A 21,128-nucleotide genomic window follows, 5' to 3' on the forward strand; every position below is an offset into this window, starting at 1 on the left:
CTGGTAGAAGCCAACGCGAATGCGTGTGGCCACATTACAGAATCCCACCCGTTCCAAAGCACGGGAAGAAGGATGATGCTCAATGACATAAACTACTCAGAGCAGCAGAGACCAGCAATCTTAACATGTAAAAAGGAGCCAGGAAGAAAAAAAAGAAAATAAAGTTTATTCTTTGAAGCCTGAGTTTCGGCTGTGTGGGTTTTTTCTTTCTAATGTCAAATGAAAAAAATTAAAGACTCGGTGGGTACAGGGTCTTGCCGGTTTAGTTGCATGTAATAAAAAGCACAAGGTCTTGACTCGGGAGGAGTCCAGGCACAGTATATACATGTACAAATCATCAGGTCGTATGCTGTAAATACCTGACAAAAAAAAGGCACTGGACACCTGCTTCTGGGCCTCAGTCTGGGTGTGACCCCGGACAGGACTCACCCTGAGGTGTGGGTTCTGTCTTCTGCACAGTGAAGTCCTGCTCCAGGTCCCACCCAACTCTGAACTCTCATGAGTCTACACGATGGAGGCGACTCCCAGGTAGCAGGGAGCTCACGCTTCAGCTTAGTGGCTCCCAGAGGGGATGTGTGCCACCACAGCCGGCTGACTGAGCCCAAACGGGAACATCCTTGGAAAATAATGGACTTCCTGCACTGTTTTAAGAGGACACTGCCCTAGCAACTTCCTGTCAGCTCTGAGAGCCATGCAGTGGCTTGTACTTGTGTCCAGAGCTGTGATTTACTGTTTTTCGTCTCCTTCAGATGAATGGGGCATAAGATGGGATCATGCATGTGAGCACTGTCTATGAAGATCCCCCCGGTTCCCATACCACCAAGCCCCAAGAACCTCTTGTTAAGTGGTGCCCCTTACTGTCCATCTCCCTTCTTATCCATCCCTTAAGTCTCTGGTGGATCACGGTCACCTTTCTGGTCAAACTCCAGCAGGCCCCTTCGGATTCAAATCTCTCTCTGTACTCACTAATCGCCAGATTTTACTAACCTAACTCTCCTAATGTATTCATTCAGCGGATATATTAATTGCTAGGAGCTGGACCTTACATTCTAATATAAGATGGAATTTAATCCACTATCAAATGCAGATAAAATAATTAGACTACCACACAAGGTTCCTATTAGGAATGAATTAACATGTCAAACTGCCTAGTGGGATACCAGGTAGATCCTAACTAAACGGTCGCTGTAACTGATTCTAACTCAGTTGCTAAATGCATCCTTCAAAGCTCAGAATAAATGTGCATCAGAAAGACACCTTATCCAGAAAACTTGATAAACTTGATAAACTCACTGTCCCCTCTCGCACTGTCATTTCAAAACACCCTCATGCATCTCCATATGATTTCAGATGAGCAGACTCCCAATAGCTTCATTTTTAGATTTTTCATTCATAACTAAATATCTACAAAGAAATACTAATGTGATTTAAGAGCATGCGCAAGCGGAGTGTTCGACTTAAAGAAACTCTAGAGAGGCCTTCTGCAAAAGGAACCCCATGGTCTCACTTATGGGTGGTTAAAGCAGGTGGGCAGAGAGCAGGCCTTGTTTATATTCCAAATGTGTGCATGGACCCAGAAAATCACGCAGTCAGCATTCTTCATTCCAGATAACCTAAGTCAACAGAATGCTCATTCCCCAGTCACCGGTTCAATGGAAAGGTCCCCTTTTGCACCCTCCTCTGTTGCCTCACAGCTGTAAACCTGCCAGGCCTCGGAGCCCTAAACACTGGGGCAGACACCCAGCTATAAATCTACGCAGTCCTAAAAATAAAAATATTTAAAACACTTTTGTTTTTTCTTTTCAAAGAAGGATGAGAAATCCCAGGCCCCAGCCAATGAGACCAAGTATTCAAGTTACTAAAACATCCTCTCCGGGAACCAGCTCAGCTACGGTGACGGATCCCACTCTGCAGCAAACGCTGAAAGGAAACTGGTTTAATCAAAGCCTTCCGAACGTGAAGAGGCCAGTGGGAAGATGTGCAACACTTGGTTAGCTGCTCACCGATGTCTGGGCTGCAGGAGAGCGGAGCAGAGCTGGGGCGGCGGGGCCCTGCGTGTGGCCTCTCCCACCCGGGGCGGCGCACAGGGCGGAAGGGGAGGGATTGGCTCAGCGAGCCCTGGTGGCACCGCTGCTAAATGGACTGAGCCCTGTTTGAGGGTCTGCAGCCTGGAGAGGGGCTCGGGAAGCAGGCAAGGACTCTAGAATCACACATTTTCCCTCCATTCCCCCTGCACCTCCACGGCCGCCAAGGAGGACTGGGCAGGAAGGGGACAAGGCGGGGATGTTGTGTCCAGGTTCTCAGGGGACAAAATGGAGGTCCTCAAATTCTCATCAATATTAGCCAATTTTCTGTGAACGTGTGTGTGTGTGGGGGGGGGGGGGGGGGCGGGGCGGGGGGGAGATAGAGAGATTTGGGGGGAACTCTAATCCTAATACTTGAGTCTTGGCTTCTATTTGCCCCAGGAATCATCTGGAATCCCCAAAACTTTAACCCTCTCCCGATCTTGGACACAGTGAGCAGGACAAGTTACCCAATGCTCCCTGGCTCTACAGTCTTTGCGTTATTAAAAAAAAAAAATCCTCTCCACCCACAATGCAGGCAGAGAGCCACCTGTGTCGTCTTCCTGTGTCAGCCCGCCGGGTAACTGTTTCCTAACCCACAGCCTTCACACGGACGCGGCACTTAAGCACACGAGATGGGGGGGGGCGGGGGGGGGCAGCCACTGCACAGCCGGCCTGCGTGGCCCCCGGGGTGCACCTGGGTGGAAAGAGCGGCCCATCTGTTCCAGAGGGAGAGCACAGCCCAAACCCATTAGGAAACTGATCTTAGATTTCCCTGGCTTGGAGTTCTTGGTGGACGGGTTGCAGAAAACACTTCAGTATGCAAATGCTTCCCACTCTTAGGGACACCAGATACCCGCCAAGGGCCCTGCGCCTCTGGGGGAACAGCCTGCCCTCAACAGATGCCCTCCTGTGGTGTAGGGCAGCACTCTGGGAAGTGGTATGTGCGTGCACACATGTATGTGCGTACGAACGTGTGTATGTATGTATGTGTGTGTGTGTGCGCGCGTGTGACACATAGGGAAGTGGGGAGTGTTCAGACTCACAACTCAACGCTGCAGTTTTGCATCTAGACCCGTAATTTAACTAAACAGCACTGCTCTCTCCAGAAACCTCTTGGCTCCAACAAAGAAAACCCCAGCACCATTCCAGCTCAGAAAATTGCTGTTTACATGAAAGAACTGGCCGACACCAGCTGCTCACTGGAACTGCAGAGAACACGCCACCTAGAGCCTCTGACCTGAGAGCTGGCTTTTTACTTTTATTTTTATTTTCAAACTCATACATTCCCTTTTAAAAAATGCGTGGCCATCTGAAATGGTCCCTCCAAGAGGGGCCCCTGGTTGTATTTTTGTAATTCCGTATGGGGTGAAAAGAGAAAAAGTATTATTCCATAAAAAGAGAAATTACACTTGAAAATGGGGTGAAAAGAGAAATTACACTTGAAAATGAGACTGAAGGAGAAAACTTGAAAATGAGACTGAAGGAGAAAACTTAGCTCCAACAACAGCGCTGGCCCTAAAGTATTAATTGTCGCACAAGAAAACAACAGCAAATATTCCTTAATCCTGACAAATGCGTGGAAAGGCAGGAAACAGCTCGAGGGAGCGTTAAGTGGGTATGAGAGAGGCCTGGAGAAACTGTCAGCTCTTGCCATCATCATGTTCCTGAAAAGAGTTCAAATTCCCCTGAAACAAAGGAGCCAGGATCACTGCCCAGGAACACAGGCTCGGTGACCGGTGGTCTCTCATCTCTGGGAACCCCAAGGTGAGAGCCCCAGGTAAGATGCTGGAATTCCAGCGCTGGGTAGACCAGACTGTCCCCCATCCCATAATGCAGATGGAAAAATCCAGACCCAGTGGGATGAACCAGGTGACAGCTAAAGCCAAGGCAGAATGACAGGGGTGAAGTAGGCCGATGCCATGTGACTTCATCCCAGATTCTGAATTTGGTGAGCACATGGCTGTCCTGTGTCACTCTGCATTTGAGAATTAAGCCCCATCTTTATGTGGCAAAGTTCCAGCCAGGCTGACTGACGTCACAGCCGCCCTAATTCCCCTCCTTAGGGTGTTTCTTCCCAGCGGCCTGTCCTCCAAAACACGTCTAAGTTCTCCTAGTTCCTCTCTCATCCTCCCCTCCTCCCCCTAAGCTGCCACCACCACCACCACAACTACCACCAGCTCGTCTGAATCCAGTGGCAACACTCACTTAAACATACAAAACCTGAATACAGGTCAGGTACGGGGAGCTTCTGCAAATGGTTCCAGAACCACAGGTGGGAAAGAGACTATAGCAAGTTGACGACAGTCCCCATCAAAATTCAGGTCCACCTGGAACCTCAGAATGTGATCTTACCTGAAAACAGGTTCTTTGCAGATGTAATTAAGTAAGATATCTTGAGATGAAATCACCCTGGATATAGATAGGGTGGGCTTAAATCCAGTGACAGGTGTCCTTATGAGAAGAGGAAAGGAGGCACAGAGAAGAAGGTGATGTAAAGATGGATACAGAAGCTGGAGTGATGGCCTACAAAGCAAGGGATGCTAAGAACTGCCAGCAGCTCCCAGAGGTAGGAGAGAGGCTTGGGGTGGTGTCGCCCTCAGAGCCTCCAGAAGGCTCTACCAACACCGGCACACAGGCTTCGAGACTGCTGAACTGTGGAGAACACATTTCTGTTGTTCCACCCCCCAGTGTGTGGTCATCAGTCACAGCAGCCCTTGGAAACTAGCACAGAGACCTACCAGGGAGATGCCCCAGGGCACCGTGGCCTCGGCCTCCCCTTTTCTTGGTGACAGTGGACTGACAGTCCACGTGGAAGCCAGCCTGGCAGTTCCTCCAATGATGAAACATAGAGTTACCAAATGACCCAACAATTCCGCTCTTAGTGTACGCCCAAGAGAAACTGAAACATGCGTCAACCCAAAACCTTTTACACACAATCTTCACAGCAGCATTGTTCATAGCGGTCAAAAACTAGAATGACCCAAAGGTCCATCAATGGAGGAGTGGAGGCAGCAAATGTGATGCATCTGTACAAGGCAGTATTGTTCAGCCACAGAAAGGAATACAGTACTGACACACGCAGTATAATAAGGCTGAACCTTGAAAACATTATGATAAGTGAAAGGAGTCAGTCGTAAAAGACCACCCTATCTAATAAAAGGGTAATATGCAGATTAACCATCACTCCGGCACAAAGCGGGTGGTGCCCATAGCCACAAGATGATGGTACCCGTCCCCTCGGCCCCACCGGAGTCCCCCAGTCCTGGTTGGGGGCGAGGGCAGCTGCTGAGAACAGGCAGCATGAGCAGCCTGGCAGAATGCTTGCTTCCTCGCTACAACAACAAAGCAAGCGTCCCGCCCCCCGCGCGGAGGACCGCTGGGGAACAGGGGGGCTGGCCCGCAGCCCAGCACAGACCTGGAGAGGAGACAGTGTGCCTGCCTCCCATGGAAGCAGCGTGGCTCCCTCCCACCTCCAGCGGAATCAGCCCAGGTCCCTCCCGGCTCCCGCAGTAGGCGCGGCTCTCTCCTGGCTCCCGTGGACATCGGCGGCTCGCTTCAGCTTCCCACGGAAATCACGTGGCTCCCGTGGAAGCAGAGCGGCTCCAGTTCCCGCCAGCTCCCACGGAAGCAGTGGACGGCCTACTGCTCACCATATTGCACAATGGGCTACTACGGCAGTATATTATACGATTCCATTCACAGAACGTTCATAACAGGGAACTCTACAGAGGCAGGAAGCACATTAAGTGGTTCATTAGGGCTGGAGGAGAGGGGCCAAGTGATGGCTTAAAGGGGGTGATGGGGTTTCTTTTTGAGGTGATGCTCTAAAATTGACTATAGTGATGGGTGCACACATCTATGTGTATACTAAAAACCACTGAACTATATACGCTCTAAGTGGGTAAATGATATGGAATGTGAATTATATCTCAATAAAGGGGGGAGGGAGGGATTTTCCTAACGGCCAAAAAGATCCCTACATTGAGAGTCTGAATGCAAAAAGGGCTTAAGATAAAGCCAAGTGCGCAAGACCGTGTGCTCCCCGAGGTTCCTCCGCCCGCTAATTCCACGGGCCTCGATGCACCCACAGTTGACCACTGGACAAAGGTGAAACAGTATCTGACGCTGCCAACTGAAGAAATTAATTTAACTTCAGAGGAAGCTAATTATAAATATAACCCCAAACGTTTCTCGGAGTACTCTCTCCGCGTCTAGAGCTATTAGCCAGAGAGCACAAGGGTTCAGACTACAATTTGGCAGTCCCTCTAAATAGCTTTAAAATTGGAAGGGAAAAAAAATACCCTTCCTCTATACGGTGCTAGAATATAATTTACACACAATTATCCAACATAGGTTACGGCACTACCTCTGGTTAAAAACAACAGTAACTCACCGAAAGGAGAAGGTGATCTTGTAATGAAATGATCAGGCTGCTCTGCTGCAGCAGGGAGCTCAGGCTCCCCACCCTCATCTCTGAGCCCTCTGCCTGGCTCCCTCTGAGGCTACTTTAAAAAATACTACTTCCTCTTACCCTTGGGGGGAAAGTTGCAGCTGGCAAGGCTGACCTGTCCACAGATTGGTATCTGAGAGTAATATCCTAGACTGCGCCACTCGGGCTGGGGCCGGGGGAGGTAGCAGAAAAAGGTGCGGAGATGGAGTGCTGCCTCGGAAAGCACAGGAAATTAAGGATCGTGGCCCGAGCATCAACTGATACTGAGTGAGGTGGCTGGCTGGCCGTCAGCCCAATCACAGGCACCGAGCTGCTCTGCATCCACAGGTAATTTTCCCATCACTCCATCCTTCTCAGAGCCCGCTCCCCAATACTTGCCACAGATGAGTTGCACTCACTATATGAGAAAGGCCCCGAAGACTCTCACCAGTGTTCAACCAACCTGTAGATGCAATTAAAACCAATAATCTTTACAGCAGCAAAAGTAAGGGAGCATGCTCTGCTGTTGCTCCAGGTGCCAGGAAGCCGTGCATTTCTGCACACGAAAGAGGCGCCTCCGAAGCCCCAGCAAGGGAAAGGCGGTCAAAGCAGATTCTTCCTGAACCTCAGAGAGACGGGGAAGAAGGGCCAGCCAGGAGGGCGGCCTGGTGGGAGCTCAGGTCCTTCCAGCTGTACCTGCCGCTCCAGCCTCCGGAGCCCCATGCGCGTAACCCAGAGTGGAAATCTTCTGAAGGCGCAGAGGGTGACTCACGGTGAGGGGTAGGGCCCTGGAAATGGTGACACGATGGTCTTGGGCCCCTGGCTAAAGCAAAGGTCCGAGGTGATTCTGCCTTACAGAAATGATCCAAATGAAAACACAAGTTTAAAATATCTTCTCTCTGTCCACGTGGCTTTGTATTTTCAAGCCCACCTGTGTGTATCCTGAGATACACTGAATAGCTGGCCCTGGTTGGCCACCTGAGGTTAGGTCAAGTCTCTGAACCATTCTGGGCTTCTCTCTTCACCTTTGAAATGTGGGCATAAGACCTTCCAGAGAGCTTCTCCCCAGCGGGAGTCCCCCAACGCCCAGGTCCCGGCTCAGAGGTGCCTGGGCCCCTTCTCACAGGCAGGGCCAGGCTCACTGAAGCCAGCCTGTGTGCAGGCTTATGAACACTCAGCCGTGGTGATGAGTTCAGAGCATCTTTCCTACTTCCCAAACTGCTCTTTTCCTAAAACCTTGCAGGTCACCTGGGTAGCAACTACCAGAGAGATGGTTCCTAGAGCCAAGGGTGTGTGTTTCAAAGTCTCTTGGAACCTGAACTAACTAGCACTCCCTCACCTGCCAGCCTGGAGGGCCTCGGGGTCCTCCGTGTGACGTGAGGAAACCTCAAGGGCCGGGCTGAGAAGCCACGTCAGAAAGGGCGGGCAGGAGCACGGGCCCTTGGTTAAGGTAAACCCAGCATCAGCCAGGGGGCCCACTGTGTCCTGGGGAAGACCGCTCAAGAGATGACTCCTGGAAGCCACCCTCTGGTAAACTGGGAGCCACCTGCGAGATGAGGCCCCTTGTCATCAGCAACAACTGAATGGCTCTTTAAGGAGAGGAAAAAAAATAAAAAACTTGGCTGTAGACAGGTTCTGAAGCCAAGGTGCCCCACCCCCCAAACCCTCCAGTTGATTTCTTGAAAAGAACGAAATGGCAGCCTTAACCCTTAGCCTTGATTACCGCCATTAACATATTTTAGATGCACATGGCAATCAGTTCTTGATGAGCCAGTTCTACCTAATCCACGGGGCTCAGCCAGGCTGCAGGTTCACTGACACTGCCGCGGTACAGCGTGCTCAACCCTGCCCGCCCCGCAGAAATCACCTTCCTGCCCGCCCCACAGAATCACCTGGGGAGCCATTAGAGCCTGACACGGGGCCCCACCCTGGGGGAGTCCGCTTCACTGGTCCATGGAGAGGCCCGGGCATCGGGATTGTTTAAACATTTCCCAGAAGATTCTAATGTGCAATCAGGGCTCGATAAGAAGTCGCTTCTGCCATCCTAAGGGAGAAAGGTGGGGGGGATGGAGACCTCGACAAAGCAAAGATTCTTTCTCATTATTACTATACTGGGGGGGGGGGGGGGGGGACGGAAGAGTGGAGGAGCCCGGGATTGAACCCAGGGCTCCGGGATTGAGTCCCAGCTCAGCCACCTCACCATCTGTGTAATATTAGGCGAGTCATGTGTAAAGTGGGGAAATCCCTATATGTCACAGAGCTGCTGTAAGCATCACAAGAGATAAGTATATACAAACACCCGGCACATAGTAGGTGCTCAGAAAGACGTGTGCTGAATCCCAGAAGAGCGAAAATGTTGATAGAGAGGGTAAGAGAAGACAAACTGGCAGAGGACTGTGTCTGATGGCTAGCCATAGGCATTCATTCATTCTCTCAACAAATGGTTTTGAGGACCTACCATGTGCCAAGTGCTGTGCTAGGCTCTGTGGATGTTAAGTGGATAAGACCGGGTTTCTGTATCAAAGGTGCTTATGGCCAAGTAAAAAGATGTGTTAGTATAGCATGGTGGGGTTGAGGGCACAGGGCTGGGCATGACTTCAAGGGGGACTTGGGGTCATTAGGAGGCAGCCAGGAGAGGAAGTGAAGAAGGGCCTCCCCTGCGGAGGCTGTGGCGTCTTCAGTGTTGGCTGAAGGGTCGCGCGTGGATCGGAAAGACCACAGCACAAGGTGTCGATGGGATGCAAGGGGGCGGAGGGGCTGGGCGGGAGGTCATGCCAGGGAGGCAAGGGAAACCTTCACGGGATTTAAACAGGGGAGCAGCTCTTCAGTCGGGCCATTAACCAGAAAAGCAGGGACCCTGTGGGGGTGCTGTGTCACCTGAATGCTTACATGGTGGCAAGGGGGCACGGCTACAAAGCATGAACTGGGAAGAAGGCACCTATACACCAGCCCTAGTGTGGCCTGGTGTCAGCTCCCCCATCACCAGGCCCCCTCCCTGCTCTGCCATTCTACTGTTCCAGAAACATCCATGGAGTGGGAGGGAATGTGAGGGCAGGTGGAGAAGGCATAAGGAGAGATAAGCACATTGCACTCTTGGTGTGGTCGCCTTCGGAAACACTCAGCCATCTGTTAGGTCATAAATTTTATCTGTCAAAAAAAAAAAAGTCAACCCCTCTCCCCGCAGCATGTGTTGGTCTGGCGCCCTGCCACCTGCCACAAGTAACTTCCTGTGAGGGGAAAGGAGGGTCCCAAAGAAGTGTTCGCAGCACAAGAGGGAAGCCAAGATAATCGCGAGCAAGTCTCTCCACCTTTTATTAAATGTCTCGTTTCTCAAGAGATGGAAGGTGAGTCTTCCTAAATCCAAGGGGGCCTGGAGTCTGGGAAGAGCACCAGATTCGGAAAATGGAGATGAGAGCACCAGGTTCCAATCCCAGCACCTGAAGCTGGGAGGAGAGAGAAAAGGAACCCAGGAATCTCAATTCTGCCCCATATAGACTAGGTGACCCCGGCAAGTGACTGCCTCTGAACTTGAGTTTCTCTCTCCACAAAGTGGGGTTAAAAGAGCTAATACATGGAATGTGCTCGGCCCAGAGCTGGGATAACAGACACAGAAAGCCCCCCTTCTCCCTCCTTACCACAGTCCCTTCCCCGCCCGGGACTTCGCCTCTATCTGTTTGGCTGTGAATGGGGATCAAACCTTCCCTGTCTGCCCCACAGACGAAACAACAGAAGGAAACGCACTTGAAAAAGGCACGTGCTCTGTACATTTAAGGACTAATTATTACCCATTCTCCCAATTATTCTCAATTCCACTTCCCTCAGATTTTTTTTTCCCCCTGACACCACCCAGAGTCAACCCACTCCCAGCAGTGGTACTGGGCAACCACGGTATTTCAAGGGTTGAAGATGCTCCAGCAAAAATTCTATCTCATTGCAAAGCTGTGTCTTTGTCTACCTGAACCTGGGCAGCCCCTTACCCTACGTAACAGACTGTTCCAAATGAGAAAGGTCATTCTCTAACAAAGACGAAGCTGTCCTTGCCTCAGAGGCAGTATTTCTCTGTGACACCAATATCCTAATATGTCTGCGCTCCCCTTGTGCCAGTAACATATTTCTATAAATCGTCACATAAAAGAAAACTTTATTTTCCAGAGGGATCGACGGGGGGGGGGGGGGGAATGAAACAACAGTCACAATAAAAACATCACCCATCAGGCAGAGCGCAGGCTGCCAGGAACTTTACTAAATGTGTAATGTTACAGATGTTTTATAGCCGTGATGTCTGTTCTATTTAAAACACTTGCACGAGGCCACCAAACACGGAAAAGAGAGACAGGAAAGATGTGTTCCCCGACGTGCCCAGCCTGGCTAACTGGTCTGGGCTGGCTGTTTATTGAGGCAAAGAGGTGACTGGGGAGCCGTAGATATCGGCTGGAACGTGGAGGGCTCGTTTTGCAGCTCACTCTGGAGGGCTGTCGAATCAGCCACACGGCCCCGCCAGCGGCGCGCGGGCTCTCTGAAGGGCACTTCTGCCTGGAAGACCGGGATCTTCTATGGGGAAATTGCTCTGCACCTGGCAATGCTTAATAAAAGTTAGTTCCCTTCCCTCAAGGAAGAAAAATGTGCCCAGTTAAACCTCATTTGTCCAACGACACTCATTCATTCCCACCACAAGCGTTTGTTCAGGGCCTGCTATGCAAAGGCACTGAGTTCGGGACACACGGCCCCATCAGCCACGGTCAGGACACCCCCCCGGAATGGAAATCTGAAGGGGGGGGGATGTGATCAGTTCACCCACCTAGAACGGAAGCCTCCTAAAGTTAAGAACTTTCGTCTATTTTGTCCACCACTGTGTTCCTAGCGTGTAGAAGTGTGCCTGGCACGGAGTAGGCAATCAGTAAGCAGGAGCTGAATGAATGCAGGAATATTTCCTGCTCTGAATTACCAGGCTGGTGGACGAGTGAAGGTCCCCAGGCACCCTCCTTGTCTCCTCTCTTCCCCCGTAGGTAGTTCCAAGCACTCCTATTGCCAAGCTGACATAAGCACCGAGAAGGTAAAAGGCCTCGTTCCTAAGAAGAACAGCTGGCCGGAGATCTGGTCAGGAGCCACAGAGCACACAGACTGCGCCGCAACTGAGAGATCCTGCCGGGCTGGGTCACAAGCCCTCCCCTCCCACTGGGAGAAACACAGCTGGTGGTTTGGGAGAGGCATCTTTACACGCAAAAAAGGACAACTGGTGACTCCTGACAAGCAAACACTGGAAAGGGCTAGGAAAACAGGGAGGGGCCTGAAACCTCTGGCAATCACAGATTCGGGGGTAATATCAGGGTCTGCGTCAACTGCCCCTGATTCATTCCACTCGACAGCAAGCTTGAACGACTACCTAGTCCCCACTGGGATGTAGGAGCCCAAACGAAAAGATTTCGTTCTCTAACCCAGCGTTTTTCAACCGCTGTTCCGCGGCACACTAGTGTGCCGCGAGATGTTGCCTGGTGTGCCGTAGGTGCAGACAAGACAAGAATTTTATAATTTTTCACTATTTTGTTTACTTAATATTTCATAATAAAGTAATTATAAAATACTTTCTTTGTGTTTATTTGATTCCTATTCAAGAGAATTACTTTATATATAGTCAATATAGACACAGAGTTAAATTTTTTAACATTTTCTAATGGTGGTGTGCCTCGTGATTTTTTTCATGAAACAAGTGTGCCTTTGCCCAAAAAAGGTTGAAAAACACTGCTCTAACCTTAAAGATCTCACGGAGGCCTGACAAAAATACGCAATGGCAAAAGTGCACAAGATGGACAGAGGGAAATGCGATGAACTCTGTCAGGACAGTCAGAGAAGGTTTCAAAGAGGAGATGCCTCCCTGGGGTTTTAAAGGATGAACAGGAGTTTTCCAGGAAGACAAGAAAGAAGGGCTGGCAGAGTCACAATGGTACGAAACAGCAAGTTCAATTCAGGCACTAAGTTTGGCCCAAGCAGAAACCAAGTAGAAAGAAGGGTTTGATGGAAGATATGGAAGGAGGCAAGGGTTCGATCCTAAAGAGTCTTGTAGACGTAACCAAGGAGACTGGACTTCACCCTTTCAATAAGGGGTGAGCAATTTTAAGTGGGGAAATAGCATGACCAGCTTTGTGTTTTAGATAAGTCACCCTGTAGAAACGTAGAGACGGGGAGACAGTTGGAAGCTTATCATCATAGTCCAAGATGAAGGGACCCTGAACTAAAGCAAGGATCTTTTACATAACAAACAGGAAAAGATTTAAGAGAGAGCAGGAGACAAAATTATCAGCACTGGGTAAATGGCCAGAAGCAGAGACGAGGGAAAGGAAAGCGTTTTGAATTTACTGGGTGGCCAAGCCAATGGCGGTGTCACCAACTGAGATAAGGCATGCAGAAGAAGCAGGTATGTGGAAGCATGATAAACGTGTTCGGTTTGGATATGTCAGATGTGCGGTGCCCGTGGGAAAATTTGTGTATTTGTACTAGAGCTCCGGAGAAGGATCAGGACCGGGGACCCTGACTGAATTCACCAATGTCTAGGTGGCCACGAACTTCATGGGAGTGGTTCAGGGGAGGGGGTAAAGGAAAAGCAGGGACAAGGACAGGAGGAACCACAATATCTCTTGGAAACGCAAAGCAACAGCCAAAGGAGAGAAGCAAGAAAAAAACAAACAAACTGTTTCACCAACTACAGCATACAGCCCCTTGTTCTATGCCCCTTCCCTTGAATTTAAGTAAGCTCGTGCTTTAGCCAATGAGTATAGAAGAAGGGATATGCGAATTCCAACGCTGGGTCATACAAGGTACAGCAGCTTCTAGCTTGTTCTTTAGAACAATCACAGTTGGAACCCTGAGCCACCAAGCTGTCAGGAAGCCCAGTGTTACATGGTGGGCTCCTTTCTTCGAGCCATCCCTGCCCAAGCACCAGGCACACGAGGGAATAAGCTTCCTGATGATTCCAGTCCTTTGCCATCAAGTTACCATCAAGGTCCCAAGTCTCTCCAGCTGAGGCTCTAAGCATGGTGAAGCACAAACCAGCTGGGGCTGCTCTGCCCTGTCCGACTGCCTGACCCAGTGATGCCCTGAGCAGAATAAAATGGTTGCTTCAAGCCGCTAAATTTGGGAGCAGTTTGCAACAGAGCAATGATAACTGTAACACTAAAATTAGGGCATTTCAAATGGAAGGGAATGGTGAACAGTGTCCAACGGCATAAAGATGTTTAGGAAGGGAAGGGGGGTCCAGACCTGAGCCACATTTTCCACGGCCGGTCATGGTACTTGCAAGGCCAACATCTACGTGCAGCTCGTCAGCGAACCCCACGCTGCCTCATGAGTGACTTAGCTGTCTGTGGTGAGTTGTGAGCACTCATTGTGGGGGAAACCTTACTCTGATGGCAACTGGCACTGAATATGTGCCCATGAACACAACTGCCCCGTGGCATGCCGCCATGTGCTTGCTGTCTGTGGTCAATGTTGCTTTTAGAAAAATAGAAATCTAAAAAAAGTCAGTGTTGTGTGTTTTTTTCTGGAGAGAACTCAGTATTTCTCCAAGGCAGTGACACCTAATTCATCTAATGCACTTATCACTGTAAATATCAGTAGTTCCCAAGCCACCTTAAAACAGGCTGATAAGCAATCTGTTTTAAAAGCCCTTTCTTGCCCTCAGCCAAAGGCACTTAGTTCTCTCTCTTCCAGTGTGAAATCTGGGCTTTTAATCCACAGGATACATCTGAAACTAGGATCACCTAGCACAGCTGTTCTCCAAGCAGCACCTGCAGCTCAAGGCGACTCACTTCCCATCCAGTCATCTTGTCTCTGGGGCTCCAGGCTTGCTGGGAAATGTGGCATTCCTCTCCCTGGCCAAAAACCCTGGCCCTCCAAAGAGCTGCTTGGTCTTGCATTCTGTTCCTGTTACTCGGAGGCCCTCCCTCCTCTAAACCTTCTCTGTGTCCCAAAGATGATCCAGTTCAAAGGACTGTGTGAAAACACGGGAACTGAGCCACCTGGGACCCTGCAGAGCACTCAGTCTGCACAGGGACCTAGAAATGAAATAAGAACCGGGGGTACAATTAGCCCGGGCTTGATCTTATCAGACCTTCTCTTTTGCAAAATTTCATCAAAGAAGATTTGGCTTAGTTTTAAATGTCCCTTAATTAACACAATTTCTAAGCAGCTGCTTGGAATGAAAACCTTGTGGGAAGAGAAATGAGAAGTAATAACTGGGACCATTGTCCTTGGGGTGGTGATGGAGGGGGCTGACATTTGAAGCAGGAAGACAAGACATCAAAAATCAGCAGAGATTTTGCAGAAACCGGTTTGGCTCAGTGGACAGAGCGTCGGCCTGCGGACTGAAAGGTTCGATTCTGGTCAAGGGCATGTACGTTGGTTGTGGGCACATCCCCAGTAGGGGGTGTGCAGGAGGCAGCTGGTCGATGATTCTCTCTCATCGATGTTTCTAACTCTATCCCTCTCTCTTCCTCTCTGTAAAAAAAATCAATAAAACATATATATTTTTTAAAAAGATAATTAAAAAAAAAAATCAGCAGAGATTTCAAGGTTTCAACCTTTGTTACCGGGTTCCACGTTACCTCTGCAGCCCCGTTTCTCACTCATCCAGCTACTCGGAGCTCCAGCCATGCTGGCAACCTGCTTGCACTTCCACACCCCAGGCCTTCACTCAGGCTGCCCCTTCCCTTGGATGAGCCTTCTGCTCTTTTTCCCTTCATGCATCCAATCCTCACACCTCAGTCCAAATGTCTTTGTGCAAATGTCACTAGGCCTTCTATGACCCACCTACTTAACAAGTGCAACCCCAGCGCTCCCTGGACCTTCTCCTAACCTACCTGCTCACACTCTATGATTTACTTGTTTTATTTCTTATCTGTCTCCCTCCCACCAGAAACTAAGCCTCATGAGGTCAGGAATTTTGTCTATTTTGTTCACAGACTATAGTCCCAGGACCCGGGTCCTAAGTGGCATTCACGAATTATTTGCTGGGTGAATGAATGAACATGCTATGGCATCCCCCCTCAGTCACCATGAACGACTCCTTTCTCTGCACCGGCACAGGAAGTGAGCGGCCCCTGAACGGCGGCCCTTTATTTCATTCTGCTTCCCGTTATCACTCGCTATTTACCTATGAGATTCGAGTCCCTTGCCGGAAGAGACCATGTTTATTCATTTTTGTATCCCCCAAAGCACTGGTGGTGCTCAAGTATACAATCTACTGAATCTAACTTAACAATCAAATTGCACGGAAAATAGGCAAAGAACACACAGCTAATAGAGCGATATGCCCAGGCGACTCCCGCTGCCTTCCTCCTCCTTTGTGAGGCTTGTCGTGTGTGCGGAGCACAGAGCAAGGGCTTCTGAAAACATCAAGATAAGTGAGGCCCACATGTGCAGTGTCCCAAGAGACAGCTACCAGCCACCTGTAGCCACTTAAACTTAAGTTGTTATTAACAATTCAGTTCCAGTTGCATTAGTCCCACTTCAAATGCTCATTCACCACATGGCCAGACAACACAGAATATCTCCTTTGTCCCAGGAGGTTGTAACGGACAGCAGCGACATCGACAGTCCTGGCCCTCCACATCGAACCTTCCTTCTAGGGGGGCACATGGGACAGGGACAGGAAGGACCAGGAGGACGGATCTGTTAGCCCAGTGGTTGGCAACCCATGGCTGGTGAGCTACATGCGGCTCTTTGGCCCCTTGAGTGTGGCTCTTCCACAAAATACCACGGCCTGGGCGAGTCTGTTTTGAAGAAGTGGCGTTAGAAGAAGTTTAAGTTTTAAAAATTTGGCTCTCAAAAGACATTTCAGTCGTTGTACTGTTGATATTTGGCTCTGTTGACTAATGAGTTTGCCCACCACTGGGTTAGCCAATAATAGAGGAAGCAGCAAAGGGCTGGGGCTGAAAGGAACAGGTGTCACCACCTGGGGGAAAGGAAGCAGCAGGTCAGGCTTCCAGGCCGAGGTAGAGCCATTTGAGAGGACCCTCTAAAAACAGGTGGGTTTTCTAGGTAAAAAAGAAAGGGGGTTATTCCAAACCTGGAGAGGACAGAGTCCCAGACAGAGGGACTCGGGAGCAGGCTCCCTGGAGCTCAGGCGCATGGGGACCTGGATGACAGGAGGCTAGAATCCACAGCAGCACCCCGGAGTCTTGAGCAGGGGGCATGTGCGTCCGGAGTGGAGGGAAGCCAGAGAGAGAGCCACAGTGGAAACATGTGAGAGGTTCTGATGGACGATGGCAGCATGACTGGAAATGAGGTAGCAGGCACCTGGCAGTAGCAGGTATGGGACCAGCAACCAATTAACCTTGGGACGACAGAATGCTCAAATCCGAAGGGTCCCAGGGCGCTCACAAAAAGCAGCAACTCCCTTAGATTTTGAGCAACTAGAAGGCAAAGCCCACGTTCGCTCGGTGTTTGGAGGCGGGGGGGGCTAACTGCCCAAGCCACCGTGCTTCACCCGCTCCAGGGTGACGAGATCCCGCATCAGTCTCAGCTCACTCCAGCTTTGCTCTCATTGTCGAGGAGCCGTAAAAATGAACGTCTAAAAAGGGGGGGGGGGGGGGTCTAGGTAAAAGAAAGGAGGTTTATTCCAAACCTGGAGAGGGTAGAGTCCCACACAGAGGGACTCAGGGTAGATGTGGGGGCCACACTAGGGGCCATGCTCCACCCCCCCAGGTGGCCAGCACTGCTCTCAACTAAAAATCCAATGGCTCGGCCTCAGTAGCCTCCACTCTGAAACGAGGATGCACCCCCAAGTTCGGCAGGCCAGCTTCCTGGCCCCTGCCCGGCCACCCATTGTGGCTTAAAGACATTTATGCACCCTCTGGGGCTCAGCAGGGGACTTTTCCAGACACAGAATGAGGTCTTAACCAGGTGCTTGAGATGCAGGGCACAGCCTGGTTAACGCGATTGTGGGGCTCCGCAAAGACCAGATGCATTTCTGCAAGCAGCTAATAATAAAAGCAGGAGGAGGGGCAGGTGGGGAAAGTCAACCTGGCATTTACTGAGGATCATCCTCCTCCCCACTTTCCATCCCACCCCAGACACCTTTGTGACAACTTGCTTCTATCTCCAATTAGCCTGTTTCAGCAGCCAATACCCCAACCTGCCAGGCCCTCTATTCAAGAGCCTTTTATCTAGCATGCACATACTTTACAGAAAAGAAAAGACGAGAGAGAGAGAGAGAGAGAGAGAGAGAGAGAGAGAGAGAGAGGGAGATTTCTAAAGTGGCCAGGCAAAAAAAAAAAAAAACAACTAAGAGGATCAAGGGTGCTGTATTCAAGAACAAAGAAAATTCTGGAAACCTCTTGAACGGACCTAGCCTGCCCCTTCCTATTAAGCAATCAAGAACCGACAGAGAGCTGGACATGTGGGTGCTGAGGAGTGTAAGAGTCCGTGGGCCACACTAGGGGCCATGCTCTACACCCCACAGTGTCCAGCCTTATCGCCAGCCTGAAGGACAGAGCAGGGCCTCTGCCTATGTGCGGGGTGGGGGGTGGGGGTGGGGGGTGAGGGGGCAGGTCCATAGCGGGGTAAAAAGGAGGGAGAAACCGAGCCGAGAAATAACTTCCTGACAGGCCTACAGCTGACATCCTTAAGTGAACACAGGATGTGCCAAGAAATTATCAGGCCTGGCTTTTCTCTCCCTGATAGATGACCAAATAAAAGGAAAAAGGAAAAAAAAAAGAAAAAAAAAAAAAAGACAGAAAACGAAAAAATAACCACAGCCATACACATCTCATAAATCACGACTTCTATGAATGCTTTGCCACATAACAGCAACAGTCAAATTGGATAAAGACACCTTTCTGCCCAGTAACGGCTAGAGACTGGCCATCTCTCCCGACCTGGGATGGGTGGCAGGGAAACGGCACTCTGAGACAGAGGAGGGCTTTGGGAAGGCGGCTTCAGCAGTAGAAACAGGTGGTGGTTTTTCTCCATCCTCAAAACACAGGCATCTCGAAACTCAGAGAAGTGAGCCGGACAGAGAGCAATGCCAAACAGGAAAACAAACGTGTGAGTGAGGGTGTGTCTGTGAGGAGATCAAGAGTGAAATGAGTACTTGGGCTGAGGATGCAGAAAATGTGAGAATGGGTGAAAGCAAGATGGAGCATCTGGGGCTGGATCCAGCCGGGGAATGTCAGGCTGGGGGCCAGCCATTGACGGCGACCTTGAACTCATGAAATCAGCCCAGGCGCTCACCCCACAGGTAACGCCGCGGGCCTAGGAGCGGGCGCAGGATGCAGCTCTACTCATTTTACCAGCTCACTTACTCCACGTTCATCGCAGAGTCAGAGAGAGGGGCACTGAGTTTGGGGTAAGGCCTTCCTTCCTCATGGGAGGCTGACCCACTCCAGAACCTTCTCTCCAGGTGACCCACACTCAAAGCCTGACAAGTCGACACCCCTAAACTTGATGAGCTAAATAAGAAGCTAAGAAAGGGAGAGAATCCAAGATGGCTGCTCGGGTAGGCAACTAGCCGCAGCCGCACACAACAATTTTAATAAAATACAACTAAAATATAAAATGGACATTACCCAGAACTACAGGAAAGTCGACTGACTGGAAATCCTACAACAAGAAGCAAGGAGAAAACCAGAAGGAAGCACGGAGGAGCTGTAAAAGCCTAAGGTACGGAGACACGCGGCGCACGCGAAGAGGACGGAGCCGGAGAGGAGGGAGGCCGAGTGCCTGGCGGGCGTTCCCTAGCGGAAAGGAGATAAAACTCCGACTGTGCTGGGCCCCCAACTGCTCTGAACCCCAGTTCTGGGCCAGACCCCGGGGACTCAGGCTCAGCCATAGGGAGCCGGGCTGTAAGTCGGAACCCCGGGGTAGCGGAGAAAGGAGGTCCCAGAGGCGCACACACTGTCCCCAGAGAAGGGACGCTCGGCTGTGCCGCGGGATTGCCCTGACGGGAAGGAGACTGGGGCTCCAGACTGCTCTGAACGCCACCTCCAACTCCACTTCCAACTGAACTGAACCCCAATACCGGGCTCATTGGGGGAGAGCATAGACTGTTTGGCAGCAGGCGAAAATCGAGGGCACCTTTCTCTCAGAGGCGCCGGCAGCGAGCACTGAAGGACCCGCATAGGGCGGGGCTGACGGAAGCCAAAGCTGCAGGCTCCACCCTGAAACCCCGTCCCATCTGTAACTGCGAAATGCGACAACAAAATAGATCACAAACGAAAGAAATGGAGGACAAAAAGCGTCTGGATATAGAGTTCAAATCTACGCTTATAAGGTTTTTCAAGAATTTCCTAGAAAAGATGGATAAGGCCTATGAGGATATGAAAAGAGATCAACTAGAATTAATAAGGAGTCAACAAGAAATGATAAGGGATCAACAAGAAATAAAGAATACATTGTCTGAAATAAAAAATATTCTACAGAGTCCTAAAAACAGAAGGGAAGATCGCAAGAATCAAGTCAAAGATTTGGAACATAAAGAGCCAGAAGACACACCTCCACAGAAGCTAGAAGGCAAGAGAATCCAGAAAATTGAAGATAATGTAAGAAACCTCTGGGACAACTTCAAGCGAACCAACATCAGAATTATGGGGGTTCCAGAAGATGAGAGAGAGCAAGATATCGAAAACATACTGAAAGAAATAGTGACAGAAAACTTCCCCCACCTGGTGAAAGAATTTGACTTACAAGTCCAGGAAGCGCACAGAACTCCAAACAAAAGGAATCCAAAGAGGACCACACCGAGACACATCATTATTAAAATTCCAAGAGCAAAAGATAAAGAGAGAATATTAAAAGAAGCAAGAGCAAAGAAGGTAGTAACTTATAAAGGAGCACCTATACGATTGTCAGCTGACTTCTCAACAGAAACCATGCAGGCCAGAAGGGAATGGCAAGAAATATTCAAGGTGATGAATAGCAAGAACCTACAGCCTAAAATAAGCTACCCAGCAAAGCTATCACTCAGAATCGAAGGCCAGATAAAGAGCTTCACTAATAAAAAAAAGCTAAAGGAGTTCATCACCACCAAACCAGAATTATATGAATTGCTGAAGGGGGTTCTTTCAGAAGAGAAAGTAAACAAAGATAAAAATTATGAACAACAAATACGTAATTATCAACAAGTAAATCTAAAAACCAAGGAAATTAAAAAAATCTGATGAACAATATTAACTGTTGAATATAATAGAATCAGAGGTATGGAAGGGGAGTGAACTGACGATTCTTGGGGAAAAGGGGAGAGGGGGGCGTGGGAAGAGACTGAACATAAACTGTGCACCTATGGATGAGGACAATGGGGAGAGGGGAAAGGGCAGAGGGTGGGGTGGGAACCTGGTGGAGGAGAGCAATGGTGGGGGGGGGGGAAGGAACATTTGTAATAATATGAAAAATAAAAACTTATTAAAAAAAAAAAAAAAAAAAAAAAAAAAAAGAAGCTAAGAAAGGAGCTAACGCAGGTATCTTCCAATGCCTCGGCCAGTGGGATGTGTTGGGTGACAGGAGGCGGTCTTTAGTTCTAGCCTCTTCTCTGTCCCATTCATCTAAACAAGGGGTGGGGAACCTCAGGCCCGAGGGCCGTATAAGGCCAGTGAAACCATTTGGTCTGGCCCTGCCAAGGCATGAGAGGTGAGTTAATTAAATGT

At 49.8% G+C, this 21,128-nt stretch overlaps 1 protein-coding gene across 7 annotated transcripts in view; it reads right to left on the reverse strand.

Moving 5' to 3' along the window:
• Positions 1 to 21,128, reverse strand: part of MSI2 (musashi RNA binding protein 2) — a 360,886-nt gene that overhangs the window by 235,037 nt on the left and 104,721 nt on the right. The window lies entirely within an intron of this gene.

The sequence above is a fragment of the Pipistrellus hanaki genome (genome assembly GCF_964339955.1).
Source record: "Pipistrellus hanaki genome assembly, chromosome: 16".
Taxonomy (NCBI): Eukaryota; Metazoa; Chordata; class Mammalia; order Chiroptera; family Vespertilionidae; genus Pipistrellus; species Pipistrellus hanaki.